General features: G+C 45.4%; 1 protein-coding gene and 1 pseudogene across 1 annotated transcript in view; one reads left to right on the top strand and one right to left on the bottom strand.

Moving 5' to 3' along the window:
* The window catches only part of Ppm1l (protein phosphatase, Mg2+/Mn2+ dependent 1L), a 284,889-nt gene that overhangs the window by 109,748 nt on the left and 153,343 nt on the right, over positions 1–21,798 (bottom strand). The gene's annotated exons all lie outside the window — the stretch shown is intronic.
* LOC102905644 (NEDD8-activating enzyme E1 catalytic subunit-like) overlaps positions 17,656–21,798 on the top strand; it is a 33,575-nt pseudogene continuing 29,432 nt past the window's right edge.

Genomic DNA, 21,798 nt, shown 5'->3' with positions numbered 1-21,798 from the left:
TACTCAAGTTATAGCATTTCAAATAAACTAAAGAAAAACATGTTTCCTGTACTATTTCTATCACAGACCAGCAGGATTCAGTTCTCTGTAAAAGATGGTATTTGGTACAAACACTAAAATATTTTTAAGATATGGTTTTATTAGAAAATAGGTGTGACATGCTCACCACTGTAGAAAAAGGTGAAGAGAAACGGGATTCCACCCACAAAGAAAGCAATCTTTTAAAAGAAACACGAGGGTTTATTCTTCCTGTTTCCAAAGTGAAGAGAACTAACACTTTAAGGCCTACTGTAATAGTCAGCAAGTAGTAATCACGTCTGCAATTTTTACTATTTTATCTTCACAGCCATTTCATGGATGAGGAGACTGAAGAACAAAATAATTACATTCCCCAAAGTTATTGAGTGGTGAATGGCAGAGCAGAAATTCAAACCCAGGACTCTCATACTCCAAAAGACATGTTTTCCTAACATACATGGCAGTCTGGAATGTCTGTGTTAGTTTGAGTCCCATCATAAATTTTTATCTAACCTTAGGTTGGGGATGTAGCTCAGTGGTAGAATGATCAAAGCCCTGGGTTCAAACTCCACCTGAACCACAAAGCAAGGACACACACACACACACACACACACACACACACACACACACACACCGACTTAACCTAACCAGATACACTGGTAAGATATGAGTCTGGATCTAGACACAATTAATTGATGGAGAATAGTTTAGTAGACTAAGATCACTCACAAATGTCAACACTCAAAATCAAATGACAAAAATAATCTTATCAAATGTAAAGGTTCATGCTTTATAAAAGTAGTAATTATATAAGAATACTTCATTTATCCCCCAGTAAGGCAGATAGGCTCAACAACATTCCCTTGTAGCTAGGGAAACTGAGGCATAAAATGACATCCTGGGAAAGCAAGAAGCCAAGGCTCCCTTGTGGGCCAGCACTACTTTTATGTCATGCAGAATCCAGAATTTCATTTGTTCTTTATTTTCAATACATTCCTACCACAGTCCCCCTCCCTTCTCTTCTCCCAGCCTCCCTCACTTCCACCTTCCCCCAGATCCACTCCTCCCCAACTTCCCTTCAGAAAACAGCAGGCCTCCCAGATATATCAACTGAACAACCCACAACAATATACAATAAGACTAGGCACAAACTCTCATATGAAGGCTGGATAAGGCAACCCAACAGGAGGAAGAGGGTCCCAAGAGCAGGCAAAAGAGTCAGAAATATCCTCACTCCCACAGTTAGGAGTCCCACAAAAACACCAAGATAACAACCATAACATATACGCAGAGGACCAGGCGTAGACCCATGCAGGTTCTGTGATGAGCCCTATAAACCCTATTTAGTTGATGTCTATGGGCCATGTTCTTGTGTTCTCGACCCCTCTGGCTCCTACAACTCTTCCTCTCCCTCTTCTACAGGGTTCCCTGAGCTTCAGAGGAAGGGACCTAATGTTTGGTTGGTCTCTGCTCTGCTCCCATAAGTTGCCAGCGGAAGCCTCTCTGATGACAACTGAGCTAGGCACCAATCTATGAGTATATAAGAATATCATTAGGAATCATTTTATTATTTTTTCTCTATCATAGGCCTCTGGGCCATCCAGCCTCTGGTCAGGAAAACATTTCTATCAAGCTAGAACTAGAAATCATGGCTCAACAGATACGAAGCATACCTTGTAGAGTGTCCTTCAAAGAAATACTGTAGTACAGTGGAAATGCACTTTTTCTCAGCCTGTCCCTATTCATTGAACCTATTATGCCATATTTCCAACATGCTCTCAACTATATTCATTTTCTTGTTTTCTGGAAAACATCTTGGGTGATTTTTTTTTTGGCGGCGGGGGGGGGGGCATTTTTAGCAAATTCTTAGTATACTGTCTATCTTTGCAAAAATAATTTTTTTCCAAAAAACTTTGCTCAGTATTCTAGTCACTGTTCTGTTGCTGTAAAGAGACCCCATGACCAAGGCAACTCTTAGAAAAGAGAACACCTAACTGGGGCTGGCTTACAGTTTCAGGGGTTTAGTCTACGATCATCATGATGGGGAACAAGGCGATATGCATGGTGCTGGAGCAGTAGCTGAGAGCCTCATCCTGCTCCACAGCCACAGAGACACTTGGCTTGGCATGGGCTTTTGGGACCTCGAAGCTCACCCCCAGTGACACACCTCCTTCAACAAGGCCACACCCCCTAATCTTTTCAATCCTTTCAAATAGTGCCACTCCCTCCTGACTAAACACTCAAATATGTAAGCCCTTGGAGACCATTCTTACAGAAACCACCACACTCATCCTTCTGTTCATCATGCTCTGAAACAAAACAAAGGGACCAAGCAGAGGAGAAAAGCAAAAAACAGAAGATGAACTCCCCTGTGAGAGCACTTTAGATTTGACCATGGAAAGCTCTGAGGGGGCAGAGAGGACCACTGGCAGAACAGCATTTAGAGATTTACATCCCAACAAGCAGAACTGTTCCCGGCATAGTGCTTGTCAAGAAATCTTGAGTTCTGCTTGAGGAAAGGGTCAGACACCATCTCAAGGAGGAAAGGCCTGGGAAGTACAGGCTCGTCTGGAAAAATCTCACATCTAAGGTACTTCATTTACACATCAACTAATGCTTTCAGCTAGGAATATATGTGAACTGCAAACAAATGCTGGAACCACTACTTTAGAGCTCTCTCCGAGAATGCCTTTCTAAAGCGAGGTTGGGAGACCACCACCCTCCCCATGGCGTTCTTTTCCTTGTTAGTTAGCACAACAGAACTGGACGTGTGTCAGGTATCTGTCTGCCCCCGTGAGACTGCAAGCTTTGCTTCTCTATAGGCAAGCATGCATACACACACACACACACACACACACACACACACACACACACACACACACACACAGAGGCTTCTCTATAGGTTCATCTCCATAGGCCTAGTGGCCAGAACAGTACTTACAAAAAGCAGGTGTGCAAGGTGTGAACTAAATGGAGGAACAAGGACATGTGGGTTCTAGGTGACAGATGTGGCTTCCCACTTGCTTCTCCCCTCTTCTGTCAATTCCTCCAATGCTTGAGTGAAGAAAAGCATTTCTTTGGGTAGAGGCTGGTCAATCAGTTTGTGCATGTGGCTAAGCACCACAACTGTAGAAAGCGACTTTAAGGATGTGGACACACTCTGTCCCCATGTAAACTGTAGGCTGTCTCAACGAATAGTGAGAGACATGCTGGCTCCAGGCAACTCTTTTGTTTTTTTCCAATTCAAGTGTCTGTCCTTACCATCTTAGTTACTGCCATTTCTATAATCGGTTGAGAGCAGTGTAAACGGGAAGCTGTGCATTAACAATTCCACCTTAACTAAGCAATAAGGAGTGCCTTAACTGGACACAAAACAAAGTCACCTCGGTGAGCCTACCTCGAGCTCTTGCAGCCTCTGCTTCATGAACTGCAGCTGTATTTTATGTCCTGTTCCATCTCCTTGGGTCCTTCTGCCTCTTCAGGACAAAAGAACCTAATTCCCTGCATCTCTGGAGGATGCTTCACATCCTCAGAGCACTTCTTCAAAGATCTGTTATGTCGACAGTTCAGCTGAGGTACCAAGATAGCGTCAGGAAACGCTAACTTGAAGTTCCAGACCCACGTACAAATCTGAAAAATAAAACTTTTGGCCGAACACTATGTGACTGTAAAAAGCCCTGTGACCGTCAAAAAGTCCTAAGTATGGAACTTAAGGGAGAGTGCAGGAGGTAGGCTTCCTGGAACACAGTGTGCTGTGGATCCCTTTCCCATGGAACTGGGGGAGAAGAGAAAGAGATACCGGCAAGTTCGGAGAGGGGCCTTCAAAAGGACGGAGGCCTGTCATATGCCCTTACCTCAGGAGAACATGATGGGTATGTGCCTGACCCTGTCCTAGAAGAGGCAGAAGGAGAACTGGGAGGTGAAGAGATGGCTGAGTTGGCCCGTCCACCCTAAACCTGTCTGGCCAAGGACCACAGGACTTCCTGGGTTGGAGGCAGGCCACCCGAGGGAGGGAGCTGTTTGGACACCTCATAGGTGCTGCTCAGGAGGACAGGCTAGAGGTGAAAAGACCCTGTCCCAGAGTCTTCGGAACTAACAACCGAAAACCCCGGAAACGAGGAAAGTGCATTGCTTACAAGTAAACAAAGGAAGCAAATATGAGAGAAGCTCTCCCAGGATGCTCCACTTCATCCATGAGCCACGAAGAGCACGAAGCCACCATGGCAGCATCAGTAAGAGAGCTCTTTTCTGCCCTCTTCTCCATCCTTGCCCAGCACAGGCTCTGGCAGGCCAGAATCTGGCTAGCCGGTAGAAACTTACAGTAGGCTTTTCAACTAGCAAAGACCTTCCTTACCTGGGGAGGGAGGGGAAGGCGGAAGATCTAACTTCACGCCTCACGTCCTGATTACCCCAGGACCCCTGGTGTACCACTCAACTTACAATTTAAACTTTATTCCAGTGAAGAATATTACTTTAACAGAGATTGCCCGAGTTTTCATCCCGCGCTGGGAAATACTTGTTCTACTGAATACATTCTGGGTAGATGTCAGGAAACAGAAATAAAGACCCTCTCAGGCGAGAGCCCATGAATTCTATCTGTTCTAGAACAGCAGAAACTATTTTTAATAATCAACTCATTGAACCCAACACACTGCCTTAGCCTACACAGGGATTTGGGCTGCAAACCATGAAAACTACAGGAAGAAGAGTAGTTCGGCCTGCCTCGGTGTGGATCGAGATGGAAACTTAGGCTGCATCTGCCTTGCGTCTCTGCTCACAGCTGCCATTGCAGTTTGTTCCTGCCATTGTAACAAAATGCCTTAGACAGTGTCTTAGTTAGGCTTACTACTGCTGTGATGAAACGCCATGATCAAAAGCAAGTTGGGGAGGAAAGGGTTTATTCAGCTTACACCTCCATATCACAGTGACTCGTCAAAGAAAGTCAGGACAGGAACCCAAGCAGGGCAGGAACCAGGGGCAGGGGCTGATGCAGAGGCCATGGAGGTTGCTGATGACTGGCTTGCTCCCTGTGGCTTGCTCAGCCTGCTTTCTTATAGAACCCAGGACCGCCAGCCCAGTGATGGCCCCACCCACAAAGGGCTGGGCCCTCCCCTATGATTACTAATTAAGAAAATGCCTCAGCTGGATCTTACGGAGGCAGATTTTACAACTAAGGTTCCCTCATTTGAGATAACTCCAGCTTGTGCCAAGTTGGCATAAAACGAGCCAGGACGGCAGGGTGACTCATAAAGAGACATTCACTTTCGTGTAGTTCCAGAAGAAGAAAACTTCAAGGCCAAGGCTTGTCCCTTACAGGGAGTGCTATGTAGGTGCCCTCACAAGGCAAACGTGATGGAGGAATAAAAGAGAGCTAGCTATTTGCCTCCAGCTCGTCAAAGGTCACTAACCCCACTTGGGAGGGTCTCCCCTCATGACTTCATCACCTCCTACAGGCCTACTCCCTAGTACTGTTCGCTGGGGACTAAGATCTAGGGTAAATCTGGGAAAGGCCAACATCATCAAAATACAGCTCCACTACTCTTTATATATCACCTTTTTCTTTTCAACAATGGAGAAGTTGACGGGGACTCCCCTTTCCAGAGTCAGAGCCTTAACACTAGTCAGGTATGGTTTGAAGAACACACCCCAGTCAGTTCCTCACTGGCCCTGCTTCAATCAGGTCCCACTCCTGAACCAGGCACAGTTCAAATGAGGAGAGGCAGCAGCCATCCAGCCCGACGGTCAGGACAGGTAAGTGTTGTTTGAAGTGACGAAGGAAGAATGATAGTGAGCCTCGAAAGTCTACAGCCATGGTCCTATTGTAGAGGACAGAAACCTAGTCACACACCCAAAGTCACACAAAAAGCAATCATTTTGCTGGCTGTGGAGCCCTGATCCTCTAACTGACATCTGTGCCATCTCTGATGCTCTAAAATTCTCTTTTGCACTTATTATTTATGGTGTGTGTGTGTGTGTGTGTGTGTGTGTGTGTGTGTGTGTGTACACTATATGTCGTGTGCATGTGTGTGTACATGGGCACATACCCACACATGCATATGGAGGTGAGGACACGCTGTGACACCCTTCCTCCATGGGGGCTCCAGGGCTGACACTCAGGTTGTCAGGCTTAGCAGACACCATCTTTACCAGCTCGATCATCTCACCGGCCCTGACCCTCTCTGTTAAAAGATTCCCTAGATCAAAGTTGTGATTCATTTGCTATTAGATGACCTCTGGTGTCACATGACTGCACAGCAGGTCACTAGCTAGCTTCCCGGAGGAGCCATTCATTCTATTAAAGTCACTCCATACATATTCACTGAGTACTGCTATCTAGGACAGCCTGGCACTCTTAAGGTATTGCTACTCATCTATGAGCTCCAAATCAGACAAATCCCCTGAGCCACAGGGTAACTGACTGACAAAAGGGAAAATTAGCATAATCAATTCACATAATCCCCAACTCAGACTAACCATGAATGACTGGCTTCATTTGATTGGCTACAGGGGGAGACAAATAGTTTTTTTCTTACAGACATGCAAATCACTAACACATGCATGGTAGAAATAACAGATGCCACAAACCCAAGAGACTTTATGGTATAAAAAACATATAGCTTCTGACAGTTTCACTGCCAAAAAAAAATCTGTTTCGAATGTGCCAAGCAAAGCCATCAGTGTGGAAACACAGACAGAGCCATAACGTAAGGAAGGGTGGCAGACAGCGAAGAAGGGTGCTCATGGCAGAGGGGAGGAGCAGGCAGCAGACGGAGGGTGACACCCAAAAACGGAGGATGACAAGAGTTTTACAGAGGCTAAATTTAGGCTTTAAACACAGCTACACAAACAGTTAGTTGCTTTACATTATCACTCTACTGGCCCCTGCTTTTAAACTCTCCACAGCCCACGTTAACACCCATCAGAGCAGACCACACAGCTTCAAAGGCACAGCGAGAAACTCCTTGGCTTTTCTGACACTACTTCCTTGAGAGAGCTTCTGCTCAGACGAGATAACGCAGCCCAGCTTTGATTATGGGCCTCTGCCAATGTGGGTGTATTAAAGTAACACAGGTCAGGGGTTCTTATCTTAGCTTTCAGTGGTAGGATGCTCCTTGTGCATGGAGCAAAGGCAGAGATACAAGGAAAAGGGTCCCCTGTCCCATCATCAGCTTTTAGAGCATCTACTTGCACACCCCTGACCTTAGGTAGACAACATAATGGTTCTTGCTTTCTTGATTCATTTGCAGAGAGAAATAATATTCGCTGTGAGACATCCTAGGAGGATCCATGATTATTTATAGGGCTACACCACGCTCCTTGGGATATTTTTGAAATAAAAACAAGTGTAAGTGCATTCATTGCCTCTTTGGGGACTCCCTCCAGTGGTCCGGGCTCTCCATATCTAATAAGCTGAGCACGTTAGGAGGGCTCAAGAGACGGCTATCACAATGACCCTACTTCTGGATCAGAATGCCATCCGATGGCAGTTCCTTGACTGCATCTACCACTCACACCCTCCAGAGAGGGGGTGACGAGTCTGCAGAGACAAGCAGCAAGGAGGCAGGTGAGAACAGGGCCAGCTGTCCTGGCCGGCTTTCTGATGGGACAGTGGGGGAGACCCTCCATCGAGGCCCCGCCTCAGAGCCCCTTGATCCAGGACATGCAGGTTGGACCCCACTCCCCTCACCTCGGCCACCATTCCCTGGTGCAAGAGCTCTTCATCCGGAAGTTTGTGCTCATGAGATCAGCTTTCTAAACAGCTCAAACAGACCCAGCCAACCACCACCACCACCTAGAAAAGGGCAGCGGAGGGTGCTCCAGGGGGTTCTCTCTCCTCTCCCCACCACACAGCTCGTCACCCCAGGAGCAGACACCTCTGTGCACTTCGTTTTCCTCACCCCAAGTACCTGCTTCCCTCTCATTGCTAATTACATCTGAGGCTGTCACATGACTAACAGGTGGTACGGAACCCCGGGGTTCTCTAAAAACCTAGGGCAGAGGCATTCCTATCCCATTAAGGTACAGATCTGAGGACCTGATTGACATGATGGAGTTAAGGTATGCCACTTCCAGTCATGGCAGATTCTTTTCCAGCAAGATGAGCACAGGAAGAATCATTTACTAAATGCCGTATAGCTGGTGTGGAGAGGAAATGAAAGCCCGCAAGTGCTACTGTTAAGGACCAAATTAGAGCAATATGCCAAACTCCAATTGTTGTCTTGATCACTCAAATGGATAACTTAAAGTAAAAATAATTTTATTTCCATCTTTTTATTCAGTAACATGCCAATGTTAAACACACACACACAAGCTTCACGATTCCCATTTCCAAGACTCACCAGCAGTGTGACTGTGAACTGGAATGCAGAAATTCAGAGTTCAATTTTCTGAATGTAAATGTGACACTTTTAAGTAGAGGTTTTAGTGACTGGTAAATTGTATTTGCAGAGTGGACACTGCAAAAATGGTCAGGACTGCTTCTCATTAGATAATAGCATGTGGTTTTCATACTCAGAACTGGAAGAGCTGATTTCAATGACCAGGGATGGCTTCTTGATTTTTTCTGTCTCCCAAGCTGAGTTTGTTTAGATAGATGCAGTTTGCTGTGAAAGGGAGCATGATGCAAACAGTCACTTTACAGAATTTTTGCTCAGCTAGGTAAAACGAAGCTCCGTCCCTTCCTCAATGAGGTTTTAAGCCAGGAAAGAGCTGACAGGACAACACACCCAAAAGGAAGTCTAAATGTGACATTCTTCCCATCATCTGTCATAAGTCAGAATTTAGCTTAGGTTCACTCTGCAAACCTCTCACGCCTGACCTGTTTGACCCCTACAGCAACCCCATCCTATTATAAAATAGTCCACAAGTTGCTGTGTGTTGCATGTTACTGAAGGCATATGCCAGCACCTCTATTAAACGTTGAAATAGCACGTTTTTCAAGAACCCACTAACCTGAGAACGCTTCATTTTTGTAGCATATAAGCTTTATATAAACTCTATTATACGTTTTCCTAGCAAAGCCTGGGCGGTATGCAGTCACTTCCACATCTGGAAGCTGCCCCATCATTACCAGGATAGATTTGGCTGGCTCTACTTCATTCTCCCTATTACAGACCCTTCAAACTCGCTGTAGGAATGACCTCATTTCTGGGCTACAGTCCCTTTCCATCCTGAGATTTTCCACAACAGAAAGAGACCAAGAACATCTAAAAGTTCTTACTGCCTTTATCAAATATGACATTGCCCACACTGCTTCTGAAGCTCCCAGGAATATTACATTACTTGATGGCTACAAAAGTTCCAGGCTTCAAACTGGTACACCTTGGCTTTGCTCACAGCTTACAGCCAAGCTCTGCAGGAACAAAGTACGGGTTCCAAAAAACCCGCGTAACCCTAAAGGAGACATCATCTTTCATCATTTGAGAGTGGGCAAAGCTTACCTACTTTCTAGAAGAATCGAACAAAATCCAGGCTCTAAACAGCTCTAAGCAGCTGTCTTTGTGGGTAGTAGGCGCACAGGCCACTCACGTGATACATTCGGTCTGCTTTCTCCGTGTGAAGGAGTCAGGAAGGACCCAGAGGACCTTCTGCTCTCAATGTTCCAATGCATTCCCATGGATTCTGATAGAAAAGATTCTGTGGCCACCTGAGAACTATTCTGGGGTCTTATTTGACACCATCCTGTTCCGCGGGTCTGAATTTGTAGCCCAGCCTCATGCATTTGAAAGTGAGGGGCCACTGAAGAGGAAACCACTATCTTCCCGGGTGATTGCTTTGCTACCTTGTGTCTTTATTTTCCCAGGTGACTGCTTTGCCACCTTGTGTCATAGCACCAACCCCCCCCAACTCCGCCGCCGCGGCGCCCCCCCCCCCCCGCCCCCCCCCCCCCCCCCCCCCCGCATTCTCTGATGTCTGGTGGCCGGAGCAGGGTGAAGGAAGAGTGAAGCCATTTCCAAAGCATTACTGGAAGTGAGCCCACATAGGAACCCAACCCCAATACAGTAGTAGAAAACTTGCTACAATAAAGCCACATTTCCTAAGTCATCTTGAGTGACTAGAACTTCCAAACCCCTGCACTAGAACAGCTTCTGAATCACCAGAGAATCACAAAATAAAATGACTTTTAGGAAGCTCATTTAGAATAAAACATTCAGAAAACATCTTCAATGTATTTAATAAGGCAAGAAGGACACACCCTAATGGCTTCTGTACTGTGTGAGTCAGGTTCCTGGCTGGCTTTATGGGAGTTGCCAGACTCTCACGATCAAGTGTTATTTCGTGTGTACGTGAGGTCTTAGAAGGCACAGTGCCTTCAATTAAAACAAACATCCAGTGGACAGAGGATGAATATGTTGCTCGTAGCTGAACTTTTTCTTTTTGAATTAATTAGTTAATTTTTGTTTTATGTGTGTGGATGTTTTACTAGCATGTATATATGAGCACCATATGCATGGATAGCACCCATGGAGGCCAGAAGACGGTGATGAGCTCCTGGACCTGGAGTCATTGGACAGTTGTGAGCTGCTGTGTGGGTGTTAGGAACCAAAGGAGGTCCTTTGCAAGGGCAGCAAGTGATCTTGACAAATCAACCATCATCCCAGACCCCAATAAGCTGAATACCAATAATCTCTAGGTTAACTCTATAGCAACTCTTGAATGGCATTAATTTAGACCTAGAAAAGAAGAAAATTAGTACAGTTAGTTGTTTACTCAACAGAAATCAAGCCCAATATTTAGGTGCCTGATTACATAACCCTAAATTTCGCTGGTAAGTTTTATTCAACCTCACTTCATCATATGCCGTACGAAGAGAAAGCTGATGTCTTTTAAAGCTAAAATTGTCTTCCTTTTGTCTTGCACAGTGCCTGACATATGGATAGTTCTAAAAATACAATTACATAATTCTACTTGCTGTCAACACCAAAAATATATAGATCCTTTCAATTGTCTGCTGTGGGGACCATGAACATGACCAAGTTCAACTTGCATCATGTAAGTGTTGGGGTTGTGCAGCCCCAGGGATGTGAAAGCATGTTAAGAGCTCATCGAATTCAAACTCTTTAGGCCTAGAGGGACCTCAGTGACATGAGGACCCAGAAGATAAAGCTCAATGGACAGTGCAGATTTGTGTGGTTGGTCAGCTGTCCTGGCTAGTTTTATGTCAACCTGACACAAGCTAGAGTCATGAAAGGAGGGACCCTGTATTGAGAAAATGTCTCCCTAAGATCTGGCTGTAGAGCATCTTCTTAATTAGTGGTTTATGGGGGAGGACCCAGTCCATTGTGGGTGGTGCTGTCCCTGGGCTGGTCATCCTGGGTTCTATAAGAAGGTGGGCTGAGCAAACCAGGGGAAGCAAGCCAGTTAGCAGCATCCCCTCCATGGCCTCTGCATCAGCTCCTGCCCTCAGGTTCCTGCCCTGTTTGAGTTCCTGTAATGACTTCCTTCAACGATGGACTATGTCGAAAAACATTTTCCTCCCCGATTTGCTTTTTGGTCATGGTATTTCATCACAGCAACAGCAACTCTAAGACAGCAGAACTTTGTTATGTGGAAAAATCTAAGTCCAGGGACTTAGGACATACAAGATTAGGTGTCTGTTTCAAAGTCCTCCAGAGGACACTACAAAATGGGTTGTAGCTAAGAATCTAACTGACATCAGATGGAAATCTCTGGTCATGAGTAACTTCCATATACTAAGAAATAGCTCTGAACTAGATGGCATTTGATAACTTCCTCCAAAGATGGTTTGCCACACTCTAGGTCTCTAACTGACTGGATTGCCTAGTCATAAGTACTCTTAATTGACAGAAATAACAACTGCCTTCCTTAAATGATTTTTTTTAAATGTTCTAGATCCTCAAAAAGTTTTACAATATGATAAACATTTTTTTAAATAAAATAATTTCCCATTCAGGAATCTATTCACTTTTGACATTTTATGTTCTTTAAAACATAAGCTTAAAAATGAGGCTCACTGTTATTTATTAGATTTGAATGTATTATTATTTACAAAGCATTGACATTTAAAACCAGACAATTTAAATAAAAAGGGGAAAGGAGAATTGTTACGTTTAACAAAGCTATAATGTTTTATTAACTTTGTAAATGAGATAAAACAGAGACAGATTAAAATTAATATTAAAATTGGGGCTAGAGGGGTGGATGGCACAGTGGTTAGCGCACTTGCTGCTCTTGTAGAGGACCCTGGTTTGATTCCCAGTATCCACACAGTGGCTCACACAGTATCCACACACACAGTGGCTCACACAGTATCCACACACACAGTGGCTCACACAGTATCTACACACACAGTATCCACACAGTGGCTCACACAGTATCCATACAGCGGCTCACAGCCGGCTGGCTGTAACTCCAGTCCCAGAGGATAAGGCATCCTCTTCAGGCCTTTGTGGGTACTGCACACACAGTGCACTGGCAGGCAAAACATGTATACATATAAAATAAAAGTAAAAGTATTATATTTTACCTAGTTGTAAATAAAGGAGAAGAAATTAGAATTTGGATTTAAAAAAAAATAGCTTAAAGAAAAAGGGTTTGAAGACTACAACAAAAGCCCCCCCACACACACACCCAAAAAAACCTAAAGATCTTTAAAAATCAAAGTGTTCTCCCTCAGCCCACCTCTAAGACCGCCATCCCCGTGTTTAGCCTGCTGACCATTCGGGCTGGCATGAAGACAGGAGACTCCTCCAGCAATTTAACAGCACAGCTGCAGGCCCTGCCATGATTATGCTGGAGGGAAGATTAAGTGTTAATTGTTTTTATTGCTTTTGTTTTTTGACATTCTTAGAAACATAATATAGTGAAGCACAGGGACTAAATATCAGGAATTTCAATAAATTTTGCTTAGTGAGATCCGATATGGTTTTCTGTGTCTAGCAAAACTGGAAAAAGAAAATAGTATTTCATAAGTTTTGGATCCAGACTAAGCAAGATACGGCTGGAAAGATGGATAAACACACAATAAGATCACAGTCAGCACCATGCTGCTGTCCCACAGGTGTGGCCATCTTCCAGGCTGCCTCAGGGGACCCGGTACGTGCACTTTCATCCGGTAACTGGAGTGTGCTATAGTCAGTTTCTAGTATGTGAGGAAAGTCTGGGCACACGGACAGTAACTTTAGAACACTAGCATTCTGTGCTAGAGACTCGCCAGCTGCATCCTTCTACTGTTAAAAGGTGACCCAAAAGAAATATTCTCAGTGTGTGTGTGTGTGTGTGTGTGTGTGTGTGAGAGAGAGAGAGAGAGAGAGAGAGAGAGAGAGAGAGAGAGAGAGAGAGAGAGAGAGAGAGAGAGAAATCCTCAAGCTGAAGAACATGTCATGATAGCTTTTGGAAAACAATACAGGTGACAGAGAATTTAATGTAGCAGGATACAGAGATCAAATCCACAAATGCATCTGGTGAGTCTCAGCTGTCGGGAGGAAGCATGCAGCCCATCCATGAGGAATAAGGAATCTTACACTGTCCCCTAAAACCAAGTGCTTTCGAGCAGGAACAGCCACCAGGCTTTGTGTTAGAACTTTCTCCACTTAGCTCCCATCGTTAGACCCCACTGCGAAGGAAAAGGCACTTGGAGGAGGGGTGAGAGCCTGGGAAGAGAAAGAGATGGGCTGAGGGTAGAACCGGGACCTTGCAGTTTGGGGCCCTGGTCCTTATTTGCCACAGAACTTCAGAGACTGTAGACTCCTGAAAAGGACAGTCACGAGTGGATGCGCTGACCATCTGGCTCTAGGGCACGCTGCATGAGTCTGGTGCTGTGGGATACACCTACGGGGACAAGAACTGTGGGCCGGCACTTTGGGAAGCTGCCCACCTTCACGGAGAGCAGTGCCATTTGGGCCCCGTCCAAGAGTCGGGAGTTGCAATAACTGATAGTGGCCTTCCCCCCAAATTCCCACAACCCACGTAAGCCCTGGCAGGTGTTATCAGTGGGAGGTCGGTGATGGAGATCCCGATAATGGATGACATTGTATTTTCAGGAGCAAGAAGGGCTCAGAAATTGATTTAACCTGAGTAACAAAAATAAAGACAAGTGATAAGCACAGAGCAAATTAGAGCTGCTAGCTGCTACCTTTCTCCAGAAAAGTGGGGTGAGGGCCAGTGCGTGACCCCTCCCACTCTTTTAAGATAGGCTCTCACGGTACTCCTCCTACCTCTGCCTCCCTTGAGCTGGGATTACAGAGATAAGCCACCATGCCCAGCTCATGATCTACATGAGTTTGATGCATTTATTTCTTTTGTTTTTGTTTTTCGAGACAGGGTTTCTCTGTGTAGCTTTGTGCCTTTCCTGGATTTCCCTCTGTAGACAAGGCTGGCCTCGAACTCACAAAGATCCATCTGCCTGCCTCTGCCTCCCGAGTCCTGGGATTAAAGGCGTGCGCCGCCGCTGCCGCTTCCGCCTCCGCCTCCGCCACCACCACCTGGCTGATGCATTTATTTCTAACAGGTATTTTTCACCAGTCTAAATGAAAAAAATCTTGAACTTGAGAGATCAGGTATCCTTCCCTTTCCAAGGGTCTCCCTCCAATGAGGAACAAGGTAAGGACAAAGGTTAGGGAAGGGTATGTGTGTCTTTTTATCTTTAAAACGGTGGTCCTCAAACTTCCTAATGCTAGGACCCTTTAATACAGTTCCTCATGTTGTGGTGACCCCCAACCATAAAATTATTTTCATTGCTACTTCATAACTGTAACTTTGCTACTGTGATGAATCATAATGTAAATACCTGATATGCATGTGGTCTTAGGTGACCCTTGTGAAAGTTTCATTTGACTCCCCAAAGAGGTCATGACCTCAGGTTGAGAACCACTGACTTAAGGCAATGCTACTAAAATGATCACAATCAATAACATACTCCGGAAGAAAAGGCCAGCTCTTAAGCGGCCCAATTGTGAGCTCAGAGGAAGAAGCAGGAAAGCACAGTGGACATACACTGAGATCAGATAGAGAGAGAAGGGACAAGTAAGCGCTTAGAGAAGCTTTGCTGTGACAAAAGGGTCACAGAAAATCCGAAAAGAAATCGCCTCTATCAGACTCTTCATGGAGCGTTCAGTATTAATGGCATGATTCACACTCATGCACATAAAGGAATTCAAAGCTGTCCTAGTCTGAGGTCTTGCAGGTGTTTCCATTAACCATCCCAGTGTTTAGCAGCCCTTCCTTCGATCTGCTTTATTCCCCGTTCCCAACACTGAACGCAGCCTCCTTGCATCCGTATGTGCTTCCAAGGCTGACGACGTGAGTCCAGTGCCATCCCCTCATGTCGTCTTCCATCTCAGGTTTATCATTACCAAATGTGTCAGCACTGAACTATTTCCCTTTTCTGGATTCAAATTTTTCTGTGAAACACTATCTTATTAGTTATTAGGTCAGTTAAAAAACATACACTGTTAGAATTAAATTGGTAGTGAGTTATTAATGGTTCCCAAGACATTTTCCAAGAGAGATCTCAAGTAGCCTAGGCTGGATTTGAACTCACTATGTAGCTCATGTCAGCCTTGAACTCCTTATGCCTCTGCCTCTTGAGTGCTGACATTATAGGCATGAACCACATTGGGTTTATGTGGAGCTAGGAATTGAATTCAGAGCTCCGTGCACTCTAGACAAGCACTCTACCAACGGAGCTACATCCCCAGCCTTCCAAAACAATTTTTTTTAGGTTATAAAAATATAGTCTATCTAATTCTTCATTTGCTGTGAATATTTTTATACAAACTGAGAATGAATAAGGAAAGATAAATTTAATCCATTATTTTTCTATTATGTTAGAAAACATGTTTTCAAAACTTTTCAGTTTGTTCTGTTTTTCAAACCTTAAAGACATCCCTGACCCTGCTTGGAACTCATACTTACTATGATGCCTTATAAATTTCTATACAGAGCAGAGCACAGAATTTTGAGGTTTTGGCAGGCTACGTTTTTCTAAAGCACTGCACAATAGTGGCTTCCCACGAGCTACTCTGGGTTTCGTTTAAATCACCAAATAACTGTGAGCGCCACGGTAATGCAAGCAGTAGGTGCCGGAAGGAGGGGCAGCTGAGCCGGCGTTTCTTAGAGGAAATGACCTTCAGCAGGTGAAAAGGGGGCAAATCAGGCACACGGGGCGTTCGGGACGAGCAGGAAAATGTCCCAGATGGTCCAAATATTCAAGGCCTAACAGATTAGGTTCAACTGTTTTGGTTTGAGATGTACCTAGAATGTTACCATAAGCGAAGGACAGAAGGAGCAAGGATGAGGCGATGCCTTCTTCAGACTTCAGGCCCTTCACACTGCCAGAATGGGCGGCTTCAGGCACGCCCTCAGCATCCACTGGGCTTGCTGCCCCTCTAGGAAATGACCTTAGATTGGCCTCCCTGAGAAAGAGCATCGTTTTTCATGCAGGCTCCTGTAGCCTGCTGTCAATGCTTGTGTGTCTGAGGGTCCCTCTCCACCTGCCTCCACCGTTTCATAACTATTGAAACAGAAAAAAGATCATAAAGGTTATGGGAATCATGCTTAATGTAAGACCACATAAGCTCTGGATGAGGCTGGTAGACTCCTCCTGGGATAGTAGACTCCTCAAGCAGATGAGGGGAAGGAAAAGCTGTTTGTTTCTATTTTAGTCATCCAGGGATCACCTCGCCTCCTGTCCATTGATTTGTTATAGTCAAGGTAATTAAGGCCAAAATGCAAAGTCAGGTAAGGCCAGTAGTTTCTAAAAGTAGAAACACTTGCCCTGACATGTCACTCTACAGGGTACCTAGTATCTTAACTCTAGGTAGATCCATCCGTACAACCGTCAGAACAGGCTGTTTATAAAGCTACTCGATTGGGATTCCTTTAATACTTTTCATCCCTTCAGGCCACAGTGGAACGTGAAACCAAATCTGTCCCACGGAGCCATTTGCCGGTGTGTGCGCCTGACTCCATGATGTTGTCCAAGGCCTGGGACAAATGGCGGCATTGGACAGTCCTAGCTCTCTGTCCACTAGGGCAGCTGCTCTCCAAGCTTCTGTGCCTGTCCTCTTCCCCAGGATCTGCAGCTGGGAACAATGCACAAAGATGGCACTGCCCTCCCTCTGTCCCCGCCCAGTCCTACACCCTGGCCAAAAGAGAAAAAAACAAACCGGGCGGAAGCGGAAGCCCCGTGTGTGGCTTTGCTTTATATAACTCCTTCTCATTGTTTGTTCCTAATGCTGAGGATTAAACTCAAGAGCTTCCTGCATGCCGGGCAAGTGCTCTACCACTGATCTAGCCCTACAGCCTGAAGAGCAAGTTGTGTACACAGCTTAAAAATTAAAGTTGGGCTGGGGCCGTGGCTTAGCGGGTGAAGCACTTGAGACTCGGGCATGAGGACCTGATATCGGATCCCTGGAGCCCACAGGCGACCGGATACAACAGTGCACATCTGTGACCCCGGCACTCCTAGAAGACAGGAGGCAGAAAGAGGAAAATCTCTGCAGGCCTGCAGCCGTGCCAAGAGGCTGTCCCAAAGTGAAAATCGAGGCCAGACACCCAGGACTGCCCTCTGACCCACTCACGGCAAATGGCAGGTATACACTTGCACTAACACAAAGGGTTCCCCATCTCATTTTTCTCTTAATTAAAGTTGTTTTTAGAAAAGGACTTGGCGCAATGTATGTCGAAGTGACTTTCAAATTGACTGATGATGGTCTCTTTCTCGCCTATGAAAAGGAGAGAAGGCCTGACCCTCAGAACTCCGCTGTCTTGACCAATCACATATTCAACCCAAAGTCTTCCGGATGCCTAGAAATGGAGCAGGATGCATATGGAAGTACAAGTAGTAACTAAAGTTAGAAACACATGTTTCTCAAGGGGGTTGCACAGGGAAAATTTAGAATCTAAAACTGGTTCTCTACTGGCAGATGTCTAAAATAAACAAACAAAACCCAAAGAATTTAAAGCAGACTGCAGAGTGAATGGAAGAGCTAGGTCGACAGGCATCAGGACTAAAGCTGGAGATGTGAAAGTCGGAGATGACAACAGGAATATTTTAATCTGTATTTTTTTTTTTTCCAGTACATTTGTCAGTCGACATCGGCATCCCCACAGTAATTGCAGCAGTTCCCTGAACTTCGTAATCTTGTAATAAATGTTTCAGGAATCTGCACATAAAACTACCCGTCCACTGTGACTATCGCTCCTCAGCAGTTCTAAGGACACATGTCAGTACTCGCAACCATCTCCCAGCACGGCTCTTCATAGCCGAGGAGAAGGCCTAGGAGACTCAGGAGTGATGTCTCGACATTGGGGGGATCCCAGGCCTAACTAGAGGAAACAGAATGCCTTCAAAATCCCTCGACAGGGTCCTCTTGGGGTTTTTATCCTTACTTTTAAGGAGTTTTCTCTATATACACAGAATCCTTGTAGCAGAAGTCAGCCAAGTAGGTACTGAAAAAGAGCACTATAAACCAGGCAAATCAGTTCTGAAATCCCAGCACTGGGGAGGCTGAAGCAAGGGGATCCTAAGTTCAAAGCCAACCTGAGCTACATGGAAAGCTTGTATTTCACAGAGAGAGAGAGAGAGAGAGAGACAGAGAGAGAGAGAGAGAGAGAGAGAGACAGACAGAGACAGAGACAGAGACAGAGAGAGAGACAGACAGACAGAGACAGAGACAGAGACAGAGACGGAGAGTTGAGGAGACAACTTACTGGGTAAAGTTGCCTGCTGTACAAGCAAGAGACCCTGAGTTTGGGTCTCGGTCACCTATCCAAAATTAATCCAGCTGCAGAGGCACGTGCTTGCAATCCTAGCACTGGCAGGGAGAGGCAGGAAGGTCCCAGACTAACTGGCCACCCAGTCAAGCTAACATGTGAGGTTCGGGTTCAGTGAGAGAATCTGCACCCCCCCCCCCAAAAAAAAGGCAGGTGTGATAGAAGACACCTGACCTGGTGCCTCCACATGGACAGGTGCATACCCATACACACACACAGACACACACACACACAGACACACACACACACACACACACACACACACACACACACACAGACTTGGACCAACCCTGAGGACAGGATTTACTCAAAGAACACATTAAAGTATTCCCCTGTGATGGTGGGTAGGGTTAGACATGGCAGTGGATGTGCAAGGCTGTGTAAATGCAGCACATACGTGCCTAATGGATTATTTCCCGATCTGTAAGAGGCAAGGAGCCATGAAGCCATGAATTTGCTCAGGATGGCAGACGGAGTCATCTGTGGAACAACTTGCCTGATTCACTACATTAGGAAGCGCTGAGACAGGGGTTTGGCCTGGGCCCTGGAAGGAAGGGACTCAGAACACTGAACACCCCAGATAACTTCGGAATTTCAGTTCAACCTTTGTGATCATTATTAAATCCACACATCTTACTGCTCTGCCATGCCATTAGCATCATCATCCAGGGTTTCCAACTCACAGCTGTTTCTTATTTAACACAGATTAATCAACCAAAAAACCCTTTCCTATTATCTTCTCTGCTCTCTTAACCGCAGAGATACAAAAACTGCTCCGAGACATTCAAGACTGCCCTCCGGTAGCAGAATTGGCTCTGGTATGGGATCAGTGACACGTTCCACATGTTAGGAAAAGAGTGGTTAGAGATCTTGGGTCCGCTGTACATTCACCTTTTGGCCTCTACGGGAGCTGATGTGGGCGCTAGTTAACCTTTGGAATGTTCCTCCAACAGGTGATGAGTCTTCCTGTTGCTTACCCTGTGAAGGCAAGAAAGTAATGCCAAAGGTCTGGCAGGAATTCAAGGATAAGAAGTGGAGAGTCTGAACAAGAGGGGTCCAAGGACACCTAAGTGTGGGAGCCCATTTTCAGGTTCCTCGTGGCTTTACCCAGCAGGTCCGTATAGAGGATGATTAGGACCACGGACCTGGGTGCAGGTGTCTGAGATGGTCTGCACTTGGCTGTGCTGGGGGGAGGTCTTTTGCTCTACCCCTTGGCGTCTCTGGGGCAGAAACAGTCAGGGCTTGTTGGAATAGGTTCCAGGCCCTCTCAAGGCTATCTTTTATTTTCTGTTTATCTCCACACTCTAAATCCTTCTAATATTTCCTGCTGCTCGCACTCAAGAAAACTCTGGAGAGCTGTGAGGTTGGTGGGTAAATGCCCGCACCTAAGTGTGTCCCGTCAACCAGAAGGATGAAAAACAGACTTACAAGTAATTCAGGTCAGCCCAGGAGGGCTAGATCTTCCACCGAGGGTTTAGGGTCAGTCCAACAACCACAAGAAGGTGCATTTGGTAAAAAGGGCAGCCTACAGAATTCTCTGCAAAACCCTTGGCAGTGGTGGATAGTAATGGCTAAGGTTTGCGATCCTGCCTAGTCATTTTTCAAACTCTACATTAGACACATAATACACAACCTCTCCCAGGTATCATCACTCTGACGGCAGTATCCACTCTACAATATTAATCTCTAGTAAGATTTCTTACTTGTAGTCTTACAAATCTGACACCAAGGATGAGGCCACTGGGATTAGAAGAGCATGGCTGTGCTAATGTTAATACCATCCTAAGTTCACAGAGCGAGGTGAGGACCAGGTTTTCCGTCATCACAGGTAAGGGAATGCTAACTTGTTCTTCTAATGGGGTATAAAAAAAGCCACAATGTTGAAGTGACTTAGGTGTTTTGGTTTGAATGTGAAATGTCCACACCAATTTGTGGGTTTGAGTATCTTGCCCCAGCCGGCTGTGTTGTTTGGAAAGAGATGGATCACCGGGGTAGGCCTCTGAGGGTAAGAGCTCAGCCCTGCCTTCTGGCAGTCTCTGCTTCTGATTTACAGGTTCCCATGGCCCTGAACCCAGCCACTCCACCCACCATGCCTTGATGGACAGCACCCCAACACGGAGCCCAAACGCCTCCCTCAAGCTGCTTCCAAGAGTTCTGCCCGCTGACCAGTAACTCATACAAAGGAGCAGTTTCAAATCTCAGTTCCTGAATTCCTGAGTTCAAGGAAGGTCTTTTAGTTTCGAAAGAACTAACTTGCCACAGTATATATTAACTCAATGACCCGCTACACCCTGCAAACTGCCACATTTAAAAATACCTCTTTTCCAGTTGCAGAGAGAACTCAGCAGTCACAAGCACTTGCTATTCTTGCAGAGGACTGAGGTTCAATTCCCAGCATCCACATTAGGAGGCTTGACAGTGTCTATAACTCCAGCTCTAGAGGATCCAATACCTTCTTCTGGCTTCTGTAGGCATTTGTATTCATGTGGTACACATGCAGATGAGAAAACACACACACACACACACACACACACACACACACACACACACACACACACAAGTAAAAATAAACACCTCAATTTTTTCTGAAAACATAGAATCAGAAAAATTACTTCATAAAAACCCACTTAGCAGATGCAGTAGAAGCTTTTTAAACACAGAAAAACAGATAAAATTTAGAAAATAATGACTTTAAAAAAATAACAAAAACCATAAAAATAAAAGAATTAATGGAATAAAAATGAAAAATTAAGTCTCAACCCTGAATGTATTTTTAAATGGGGAAATCATAATAATGCACATTGTGGTGGCCACATGGTCAATGGCTCTTTTCATTGTTGATTTTGGTGGTGCCAGGGATCAAACCCACGGCTTTGTGTACGCTAGGTGAGCACTCGACCACTAAGCAACTCCCCTGCCTCACACGTTCAATGTTTTGAAACAACAGCCAGGCTCCTTCATCACTTTTGACTTGAAGAGACAAATGGTTACTATTCCTGACAAGCTGTGACACACTATGATGACAAGAAACAGAGCCGTCAG

The sequence above is a fragment of the Peromyscus maniculatus genome, chromosome 6 (assembly GCF_049852395.1).
Source record: "Peromyscus maniculatus bairdii isolate BWxNUB_F1_BW_parent chromosome 6, HU_Pman_BW_mat_3.1, whole genome shotgun sequence".
Taxonomy (NCBI): domain Eukaryota; kingdom Metazoa; phylum Chordata; class Mammalia; order Rodentia; family Cricetidae; genus Peromyscus; species Peromyscus maniculatus.
Note: the sequence above shows the minus strand (reverse complement) of the source record. Positions and strands in the feature narration are given on the sequence as shown.